Consider the following 12,503-nt stretch of genomic DNA (forward strand, 5'->3'; position numbering starts at 1 on the left):
AAGAATCTTTGGACAATGACATCACATCTATAAAAAAGTGAAGGTCAAGCAAAACGTACAGTTGTAATTATTTCAATATTTCTGTTTCATAAGCAAAGTTTGACCATAGTCATATCACATAGATAAACTGTAGGCAGCGTACCTTCATTTCAGTGTAATGAGATTCAGTCATTATTTAGCATATACATGTATATAATGAAACAGATTTCAACTGAGTTCAATATTTGCATACCATACTAAAGAAAAATATTCATATATAATAAATCAGTTAAATAATTTATAACAAATATATCAAAACAAACAAGTACCCATTTTAATATGCAATCTGAATAAGTCACAAAAGCAAGAAACCTTTTCATATACAGACGACAATTGTAACAAGGAAAATCTTCTAAAAAGCACTTATCTACATAAAAGACTCTTATCACACCCTTATTTATGTGATACGCAGACCGTATTCAGCTCTTTCTTTAATTTGATATATGTTGGTATTTGAACAGGTTTTTATCATATTTATTAAACTTACTTGTCATTTTGAGATATATCAATATTCTTGCTAAATATACTGAGCCAAAGTTAGCTTTAAAACTGTGAACAGCGTCGTTTAGGATAAACGCTGTCTACATTTCACTCAGCGTAGCACAATCAACAGAGTGAAAGAAATTGACACTCTCGTCCAATCAGGCAGAGTGTTGCATAAATCTTCCATTTTGATAAATTATCTATAATGCGTTATCAAGTAGTTTGATTTGCAAATTAAAGTCACGTGACATAGGTAACGAAAACGAATTTAGACGGCGTCGCCGAAAAATGCAATAAGGGGACTCCAGGGATTGCTACTTTACCCAACCAATTGACCCTAAGCCACCGCCTTCTAGGAAATAGAAATTGAAATACATATTACAATGAAGTGTTCAATAACTGTGTGAACGTACTATGAAGTTTGCTGAAAGCATTAAAATATGACAATAGAAAGGAAGACATTAGATTTTGTATAACGTAAATTTGCCAAAAAACCAAGAATATTGTGCAATATAAAGATGAAAACACATAAATGCAATTCTAAATGAAGAATAGAAGATGTAAGAGTAATTAAAGTGAGATTTCCTAGGGCTTGGCATGACTAGCCGATTGATCGTATCGGGCCAATACGACCGTCAAAACGTCTAGACCGAATAAGAGGCCAAAGAAGTGTACTGGCACCCACATCCCGAAAAGAGGATGCACACATGTAAACAAGTATGCATCACCTCCCCGGGATGCTATGGGGCACCTCAACATCCAGGACCCTCCTCTCCGGCTTACGGGCCGCCACCCACGGCAAACGGGCGGCTCCATTTTCGGGGGAGTCGTACCCCTCTGCATGGAGATACAGCCGGCATTTTCTATCCCCCCGCCGGCAAAGGGCTGTTTAGTTAGAATTAGATACTTTAAAAACAAAAGTCTAACAGGTCATACCTGTTATAAGGTAATAAATGCACGTGTGAATACAAGATTCAAGTTTTAACTCTTTGGTTTTCTTCAGTTGTAGTAGTCAATAGTTTCCTGAACTTACATAAGATCAAACACCCGACAGGACTGATAGCCAGTGATATTTCACCCGATACACCTGACAAATCAACATTCAGCGTGCGTAGACCGGTCATGATTTGAACAATGTTAGTAGAGATCCTCTAGACAATGCTATTTGCCAACTATCTAAGCTCTGTGCATTGTGGTTCAAGACAAGAAGATTTGTAAAGGTTTTCCCTGTGCACCTCTATTTAGAACTATATTTTGCCCCAGTGTGGGGCCGATTTCAACCCTAACCTTAACCCTAACCCTTAGTTAGTTTTAAGAAATTAAATACCGTATCTATCATGTTCTCAATCATCTAAATATTGCAACTATTTCTAAGAGAATGCCACACTATTCAGAGTTTTTAGAGAACAATTTTACGTAAATGCATTACTTTGTTTTAGAAATCAATCGCGAAAGTTTTATTACGCAAACTGGAATGCCAGTTTCCGATATTGCTGTTAGTACCGTTTTCCATTTAATGTTACATTTGACATTTAGCATTTACCTTAATTCAATCAGATTTGATCCATAGAAAACGCATTTAAATAAGAAACATTGTGTGGATGCCATCTTAACAATTGTCTGACTTAAACATGACGAATGGTTTGTAAATTGCAGGTTATTTAATAAAGACTTAACGTCAAACGTTATAAAAATAAATTCTTATTGAACCTAGTATACTTTAACTCTATCTTATATTTAATCATAACAAGACACGCATGCGCTTGAACAGAAAAACAAGTCTTATGTACTTACGCCACGTTTATCGTATCTGTAATATAAAAATAAGTCAAGCACAGTAAACAATATGTTGAAAAAGCGCATCACCAAAAGTAAATGTTTGTATGTAAAGCGTATAAATATATATAGTCTATTACAAAAATTATGATCTTTTTTCCATGCCTTATGTTTTCAGGAAAAAGGACCACACTTCCGGACCTCACAACATGCGAAAAACTGATCCACGTATTACTTTTGATACATTTGCAATACTATCCGAGTGTTAAAACTGTAACCAAACGAAGTTTATTTTACCCTTCAGCTATTTTGAAAGAAAGGGAGATTTCGCCTGACATAGCACACGCTTTTGTCCGATTTATATAGTTCTAGGTAAAATATTTTGTTGACGATAACATTTATCAACTGCTGACTTTCTGGAAGGCAATGTTAAACACAAGGTCAGTAAACGTACTCCTATCGAACGTGTGACTGTATAAATGTATAATGGTTATACTTTTCAACGTCTGGTTCATTTTGTGAGAGGTTATGTTTCAAAAGCTTTATAAATGTATTCTCCCTTGTACTGTTATTCAGGTCGGAAGTTATGAAGTATTTCCTATTGCACATAATCTACAATGAAACCTGTGTAAATGTCAACCTCCGAATAAAGGCCACTCCTATTTAAATTTCCTATTAAGGCCACTGTTTTCTCTTCCCGTTTCACTGTTAGTAGTTAAATTTTACCTGTGCTGAGAGACCGCTTGTTAACAAAGACCACGTTTTAATATGCATGCCAAGGAAGGTCTTCACAGATAGAACTGACCATATATTTAAGCATTTATACATACACATGCACATACTTAGCACATACTATAATGTTGAAATCATTCCATTTTATTATATGTACTTGATTTAAGCACCAACGAAAGACAGATTTAATGATACGGTTGCAATTTTGACAGCATTTTAGATGTCACAGAAAATTTAAAAAGTTGTTCGCATTCTTTTTACACATATTGAAGAAAAGAAATGTCTCTCCGTAGAACAAACCAAGAAAAAGTATGGAAGCCGTGAAGGGAATTCTTATTTTTGCTTTGTTTCATAATGTCTTAAGACTTCTAAGTTTTACATTCTGTGTTGTTATATTAAAACCCCCCAGAAAACTCAGGAAAGACCATTTTCATGTTTTATTAAAAATGTTTTGATTACGAAAGAGTTTATGTTAGTATTTAATCAAGACCATGCACACATACTTAAGCAATGTATCATTGACGGTACTTCTGGACAGCATATAGACTCTATTACAAATATATCAACTTAGTAATTTTAATACGCCCGATGGGACGTCCACCGTGTCCGTTCGTCAGTCCGTTAGCAATTTCGTGTCCGCTCTGTAACTCTTGAACCCCTTGAAGGATTTGGAAGAAACTTGACTCAAATGTTCACCACATCGAGACGACGTGCAGAGCGCATGTTCCGGATGACTCGCTTCAAGGTCAAGGTCACACTTAGTGGACAAATGTCATATGACATTGTTTCGTGTCTGCTATTACTATTAAACTGCTTGAAGGATTTCAAAGAAACTTAGCAAAATGTTCACCACATCACGACGATGTGTAGTGCGCTTGTTTTGAGATGGCTTGCTTCAAGGTCAAGGTCACACTTCGGGGGGTCAAAGGTCATATGACTTTGTTTCATGTGTATATTGCTCTGCATTGCGATGCTCTAGTTTTTATTTGGTAAATCCCTTTCTTGTTCACTTACAAAATTAGAGATGCTTTTGAGAAAAGCGCATGTCTCCCACAACTGCCCCTATGTAAAATGTCTAGTTCCTTTAGATGGTTTAGACGTGTGGATCCAATTATATGGTCTGGATGAGTGGATCAAATCAGTAATTCAAGGACCATTAATCAAAAGTGCTTGGGTGGATTTGGCTAGTTATCGAACTTGGCTAAGGTCTTATGTCCAAACGCGTTTTGTTCAAGTTTAGTGAAGATCGGATGAGAAATATTGGATTTAGAGAGCGGACAAGAGTAAAAAGGCGGATTTTTCGGTAATTCAAGGGCCGTAACTCCAAAATGCCTAGACCGATTTGGCTAGTTATCGAACCTGGCCGAGGGTTCATTGTCAAACACATTTTGTTCAAGTTTGGTGAAGATCGGATGAGAATTGTTCGAATTAGAGTGCGGACAAGAGTAAAACTGCCAATTTTTCGATAATTCAAGGGCCGTAACTCCAAAATGCCAGGACCGATTTGGCTAGTTGTCGAACTTGGCCAAGGTCTCGTGGTCAAACACATTTTGTTCAAGTTTGGTGAAGATCGGATGAGAAATGTTCGACTTAGAGTGCGGACAAGAGTAAAACTGCCAATTTTTCGATAATTCAAGGGCCGTAACTCCAAAATGCCTGGACCGATTTGGCTAGTTATCAAACTTGGCCGAGGTCTCATGGTCAAAAACATTTTGTTAAAGTTTGGTGAAGATCAGATGAGAAATGTTTGAAATAGAGTGCGGACAAGAGTAAAAAGGCCGATTTTTGGTAATTCAAGGGCCATAACTCCAAGACGCTGGACCGATTTGGCTAGTTATCGAACTTTGCCGTGCTTTTATGGTCAAACACATTTTGTTAAAGTTTGGTGAAAATTGGATGAGAAATGTTCGACTTCGAGTGCGGACAAGCTTTGTGACAGACACACACACAGACTGAAGTAAATCAATATGCCTCCCACACCACTGTGTGGTGGGAGATATAAATATTTTAATTACTTTTATGTTACTATAAATAGCATATTTTGTAACTTTTTTATTATTGGCCGTAGGGAAAATCCAAGACCATTTTCCTGTAGTACTACATGCACACCCTATAAACGATTGTAGCCCCCTTCTTCCTCTTGCGAGTGTTCAAAACAATAAACAGACACGCGAAAGGTAAGAATCCTCTTCAAATTCATTATTTTGCTTTACACTGTATGTGTAATAAAGTTTAACGATAAGTCTAACATAAATATATGTATATGGTGATATAATAGATGAAACTGATAGGAAATGTTCACAAAATCTTGACTGATCACACTCATTGCATGAAAATTCACTCGACCAAGTCACGAAACTGATGAATATCACGCCAGATTGATTCGTAATGCAATTATCTATGATGCTTTCTGTAATATGTATGCATACTCCATAAATATATGTAAATAAAATGTTTCGTATTTATTGCGTTTTTGAATGAAATTGATTTTTATCTAGTCTGTGTAAAAAACATTAACTGTATGCCGACTTGCCAATTTTGATATTTGATCTGAACGCGTATTTGCGAGTGATACTGTATTCCATCTTGCGAGTACAGAAGGCGATTTATGTCCTTTAAAGGCGTAAATGAAATAAAAAAAATGCATACAAAATTGTCTCTTTTGATCAGTCGTCATGTTTATAATGTCATTTAATGTCGAACCCCTCGTGCGATGCTTGCACTAATCCATTGGGGGTGGGGATGGAGTGTCTGTGACTCGCTATCCTACTTAATTAAATAATTAATTGAACGCTTCAGCGTCGTTTACATGCAAGTATTCAGTGTTGGTTTTACACACATATGTCACAAACTGACATACGGGCCTCAATGTATCTGTAGTGTAAATACAGGTATTGCATCATCTTTTTGTAAATTTTTGAGTTATTGAGGTAAATGTCAGATTTTACGCATAAAATGCCTCTCATGTTTTTCTGTATTTCATAAGTTAAATTTCCATGTCAATTTTATTAAATTCGGTTCACAAACAAGAAAGCTGGTATTTTATAAACTTCAGTAATTTATGCTTTTATCCCAAAACCACTATAACGGGCCTTAAATTGTAAATTTCAATCCGCGCCAAAGTAGTCAGATGTCCTGGCTATATCGTGATTCCCGTGAAAATGCAAATAGTCAGAGTATACGCATAAGCCGTGAGTCCCATGAAATTTAGTGTTTGGCGGGACATAACCCTACAAATAGACTGGACTAGATATGCCTAGTGCACAACACTTTCGACACAAATTTACGTCAGATTGATATTATATTCATGCTAGTCTTTGTATTACGTTTATTTCGCATTGCATCGTATTAATTTGTGATTGTAAATAATAGCTGCAGTTTATCATTTCCTTATCTGTAATTTTTCATCATAAACTTTTCATATCTTTTCCATACTTTAATTTTAGACCTGTTAGTAATTTTAGAAATAATGGAAGTAATAAGTGACGTATTTTAATCACGTGACGTATGAACTTAGTAGCACATATATTTTGTATAAGTAACACGTATTATTTATGGCATCCTACGGAAGTACGGTGTACCCAAAGGAGCAGTTTTATGCACTTACTTATTTGTTTTGCTATGGTGCTTACCATATGTTATATATTTAAGCTTCTTCCACCAGACGACTTTTGCCTGGTGATGCTGTCACGACCCGGAAGTACAATACCCGAGGTTCATTTGTCTTCACTCGCCTGGATGTGATTTTCCCAACGCAGAGCTTTTGTCCCATGGTTGTGACGTAAACCGCAAAGACAATTTTTATGATCCACTAAAGTCAGCTCAGGGAAGCAATCACCTACCATCATAAGGAGCCAAAACGGGGTCAACGTATTCACGGTTTAAAGGGACTTTACTTGAAGATATGTTGTATTTTTGTGCTACTTAAAGTTCAAAGTTAACGGAAACATGTGTGTCAACGAACCGTCAGTGTTAGAACTTTATACTTCATAAAAGAGTTACTGAGCTCAGATTTTTTTCTTTCTTTCTTATAATAAGATTTTTTTTCACTTTTCATTTATTCATTGTAAATAATCATTATCTGTAAATAAATTTGTAAATATTTGTAAATATTGTAATGGGTGTTTATTTGTTCTGATAGTTATTGCCCCCGGTACGTTCATCCTGTCACAACATATACTATCATAAAATACGAATTAGAAACTGAAAGTATAAACAGGGTCCCTACTATTTCATGCAAGAAATTAACCGTCGTTTCCCTACGGAAATAACGGTTACCTGACGATTTTAAAATAAATATGAGATGAGACAGGAGAGGACTATAGGTTGATCCTCGTCTGTCTGTCCGTCTGCAACAAAATGATTCTCTGATTTTTAAAAAAAAAACTATTTCACCCGCAAGTATCCTGCGAATAAACGTATAAATAGAAAAGGATAACGAAAACATTACCGGAAAAGTCGATTAAGTCCATATTAGTAATTCAGAGTTTACTTCATGGTAAACCAGTCAACATGATTCAAAAGTTGTACAACTATTTTGTCACGAATGGCCTAATGGTTTATCTACCCGATTACTCCTTCCTCTATAATGACATAAACATGTTATCGTTACAAATACCGTGCGCGAGTAGTACAGTCCTTGCGGATTTGACCTGGTGACCTAGTTTTTGAGCCCAGATGACCCAATATCAAACTCGTCCAATATTCTATTGATGGTAACATTATGACCAATTTTCTTTAAGATTGGAACAAAGGTGTGACCTCTCAGTGTTAACAGTCAAATTGGTGACGACGGACGAGGACAACGGACACAGGGTGATTACAAAAGCTCACCTTGAGCACTTCTTGCTCAGGTGAGGTAATAAACCCTCATTTTTTCCTCTAATGACACTTCTGCTTGTAAAATTGGAACTTATTTCATTCGCAGAATGTATTTTCAGTAAAATGAGACAGGTTTCATGTTAAAATTCGTGTGTTTATGGCAAATACAAAGACAAAAGTAAAATAATGCTGTTTACTGTGCGACGCTGTCAAGAAAACGATCCACAATTAAAGGACTAGTGGATTCAGTCTGGCGCCGTTTCACTCCAAATCACCCCATTCACTGTTCATATTTTCACACCTTATTAATTGTAGTTGCAATTATATACTGGTTTCAATGGATTGAAATTCTAGAAAGTATAGAATTGTATGTGACACATCGTCTAATTATGGCCTCATGATGGTGAACATGTGAGCCAGGTTATTTCAAAATCCCTTAATGCATAAAGAAGTTACGGCACTGACACAAAAAAGCAGACCATGTTTCACCTTTAAGTGTTACTTTAAAAAGAAAAAAGAACATAATAAGATGGACATTAAGTACATATTGCTGATGTTTGACGTAATCTTTGAGCGAGGTAGATGTAATAGCATTGAAGTAATTGCACAACCAAATATATGAGGACACATATATAAGCAGACCGAACAGACAAACCGCATGTTTACTGCTATATTCCACCCTCCTTCAAACTTTGTTTGCGGGTTATAATTATGAAGAAGTACTACAGGAGCATAGGAAACGCCGATATTTTATAAAGAAGTCACTCACAAACAGGCATACAGTCTTTTTACGAAACTCGCAAGGACTTGTACAGTATTTAAGCAAGCATGCATACAATCAGGAAATAACACCGAATCTTCTTTCATTGACGGTTATAAACAAATTGGAGAATTTATCAATGATCTGATTTTATTTTACCAAACTAGTATTGTTTCTTTATCCAAGAAACAGTGAGATTTACTTGTAGGTCATTCTTCAAGCAAGTAAATAGGTACTTTTGACGCCGACAATGTACAATTCTGGACAAAATCAGTGTTCAATCGAGTTTTTTGCTATAATTCTACCTGTCATCAGACTAATACATTGTATACAGAAACAAATCATGTTCAGCTTCCAATAAATTGTAAATATACATACCTTCAAAGCAAATCAGTCACTTTAAAATGTTATTTTTTAACTTTTAGCTGTCAGTTTATTGTTTTGATCACTCGCAAGAGGAAGAGGGGGCTACAGTCGTTTATAGGGTGTGACATGGATGGTACCTCCAATTTTTCTGTGGAGTTAGAATTCCTTTTTTTTTTTTAATTTCTTTCCTTTGTTGTTCCTGTCCTTTTGGCTTCAACAGTCAAGTTCTTGAAATTTTCCTCCCATCCTCTTATATAACCCTTCGGCCACACTTAGGGGTCAAAGGTCTTATCTTCGAGCGTATATTGCTCCGCATAGCGGTGCTCTTGTTTCATGTTGTGTTAGAGTACAGTTTACTTTTAAGCTTGAGCATGTCGGCTTGGGTGGTTCTGATTCTCCCGCTTTTTGGGGAAGAGCCGTCCCTAATGTTAGGAAAACTTGTGGCCTAACCTTTTTGCTTCTGATTTCAATGTATACATTACACAACATGCTTTTCTAATTTTTATTTATCTATGTTAAAATAACGCACGTGTTTATTTGTATTATAAACATATATCGTCTGCAATAAAATATGTTTTAACTAAAACATTCTCCCACTTTGATAGTTTTGGGTACTGTTTAATTACCCCTTTGATATGGTGCCTGCTATTTAATTTTGTCTTTTGGCAGTTTCTACGATATATAGGGTCCTTACCTGTGCCCGCAGTTTTCTCGTAAAATCATTAATTTAACAGGGGACCATACGTCGCTTTTCATGAAACTGCATTCTATGTATTGTAACGGGCACCGCCTTCCTAAGCCGGGGTTTAGGGGACAAGATCAGTTGGTAAGAGAAATACGAGTACGTGGTTCGAATCCGACTCGGGAATAAAGTTCAGACCTTAAAGTAAATCAACAATTCAAAAGTAGATATCACATTTAATATTCAACCTGTGTCTTATCCCAACTTATATACAATGTACATATTAACAATGTATAAATTCTACATGTTAACGTTAGCAAGTGAGGGAACTCGACGCTTGTGCAGCGAGAGAAAGAACCCTCCCGAACAATCATCGTTTACACATTTTATGCACATTTTACCGCGTAAAAAGATCTAACAATTGTTTCATTGGCCGCAGCAATAGTATCTAAGCAACGCATTACAAAACAAAACTTCGTAAGTTTCCGTAAGTGCAATTGACCAACCATGAGCAAGATGACATACAAGTGATAATGATTGGTTATTAGCGGTGCGCGTTCCAATCAAATGCCTCGTATCAGCAGACGACATTTACTAGAAGTCAAATAATAGAACATTATCCGGTTAAATATAAAATATGTATGTCATCCGTGCAGGTCATTTACACAGTTGAAGTCTAAAAGATAAAGGTTTGTACCGGTCCTGTTACATACCTCCCCCCGTCACCTTAAAAAATTTTGGAGCCAAAATTGAAAATTTGAGAACAAAATTTTAAAAAAACTACTAAAAAAAAAAAAAAAAAAAAAAAGTAGACTCATTATAATGCAATACTAAGTGCTGTGACCAACAAACATGAATATGAAACGAATGTTGAATTAAATCTGAAGTCAAGAAGCCAAACAAGTGATACATAGATAAGTAAATTATACATAAATATCCTTAAGTGCTACATGTGCCTGTATCCAACAATAAAAACAAATTAAAACCTTTACGGAGAAATTCAAAGTTAAAATATACATATTAATAATTAATATATCTATAGGACATAATGAATTATCATATGCATGTCAATCAAAGATTATTGCTTAATCATCAAGCATACTATCCAAATCAATTCATAATACAACATATTATAATGTGAATATTGTTATATTGTTCCATGATTCTTCACACAATGTTCATCAAGCTATGTAAAACTACACAAAGTCACAATCCTTTAACACAAAACACAAATGATAAAGAATATTCCTCCGTTTTATATCGTCTATATATGGATGATACACGCACACGTAACACATCAATTGTGTGACAAAGTCTCTATAAGTAATATTCTTGACTGGCTTCTTGACATCAGCAATGTTCTATAGCTAGCGCATTCCATACCGGAAGGTAATACAAGGTCAAGGTAACTATGTACTTATATAATTATATGGATGTTCTTGTTCGTCTCAGATGAATGGCTCCTCCGGAAGTAGGTGGATGAATACGTGACCCCATATAACGTTCACTGCCGTCGAACGTGATGCTGCCAAGAGATGAGAACGGAATATGTGATCTGTTTGAAGTCATCACGAATCTATATCCAGCGACCCTTTCGCCAGAAGTTTATTATCGCCCACGCACATTATCAATATCCGGCTGAACATATATCTCTATTTCCAGCAGTTTGTTGCCAGAAATTCAACGAAGTTGTATACTCTATTTCCAGCAGTTTGTTGCTAGAAATTCACTGAAGTTGCAGACTCTATTTCCAGCAGTTTGTTGCCAGAAATTCACTGAAGTTGTAGGCTATTTCCAGCAATTCGTTGCCAGAAATTTAACGAAGTTGTAGACTATCTTTCCAGCAGTTTATTGCCAGAAATTCACTGAAATGTAGACTGTTTCCAGCACTTTGTTGCCAGAAATTCACTGAAGTTGTAGGCTATTTCCAGCAATTCGTTGCCAGAAATTTAACGAAGTTGTAGACTATCTTTCCAGCAGTTTATTGCCAGAAATTCACTGAAATGTAGACTGTTTCCAGCAGTTTGTTGCCAGAAATTCAACGAAGATGTAGATTGTATTTCCAGCAGTTTGTTGCCAGAAATTCACAGTTCTGCACCCCATGGTACGATCGAATAATAAGTATAAAATCTCGAAATATACAATATAGTATATTACTTAGCATAATTTCAACTTCAACAATTTTCGTCTGCACTTGATTATTATAAACGAGACACTTCTTATCATCTGTATTCAAGATGAAGAACATTTCTTCATTCACATTTAATATTTTAATTGCCCTGCCTGTAATAACGTATTCAGAGCTTCAGGAGATGTTTATTATTAAAAAATTTTATCACGTGATGGTGTACAATTTTCACTTTCTATATTCCTGAATCATCCTACGAGTCAGAAAAAATCACATACCGTTCCGGGTAGGCAGCACGTTCTAAGCAGTGAGAGGGATAACCCACCATTCCATCCTTGAAGTTGATACGTCCTCAGAAGAAAGAGAATCATGTCCTTATTAACACTTGGAACTGAAACTTATTTTTTTTCATTATAACAATTCAATATTTCTGTTAAAAAGTAAATAACTTAGATAATTTTTATCATTATTCTTACAATTAACTTAAGAACCTATTTTTTTTATAAAATACATAGAAATACGTAATAACAATATTATGGGATAAGACACAGATTAAGTCCATATGTACATGAAAATAATTATTTCCTTCTGTACGGAGTAACAGCCCCTGGATCCATATAATCTGGATTGATCACCCTGACATTCACAATACCAGGATGGTTCAATCTACGGGTGTGCACCAATACCAGATGCCTAGTCAGTGAGGAAAACTGACT

This window comes from Mercenaria mercenaria, chromosome 12 (genome assembly GCF_021730395.1).
Source record: "Mercenaria mercenaria strain notata chromosome 12, MADL_Memer_1, whole genome shotgun sequence".
NCBI classification, from domain to species: Eukaryota; Metazoa; Mollusca; class Bivalvia; order Venerida; family Veneridae; genus Mercenaria; species Mercenaria mercenaria.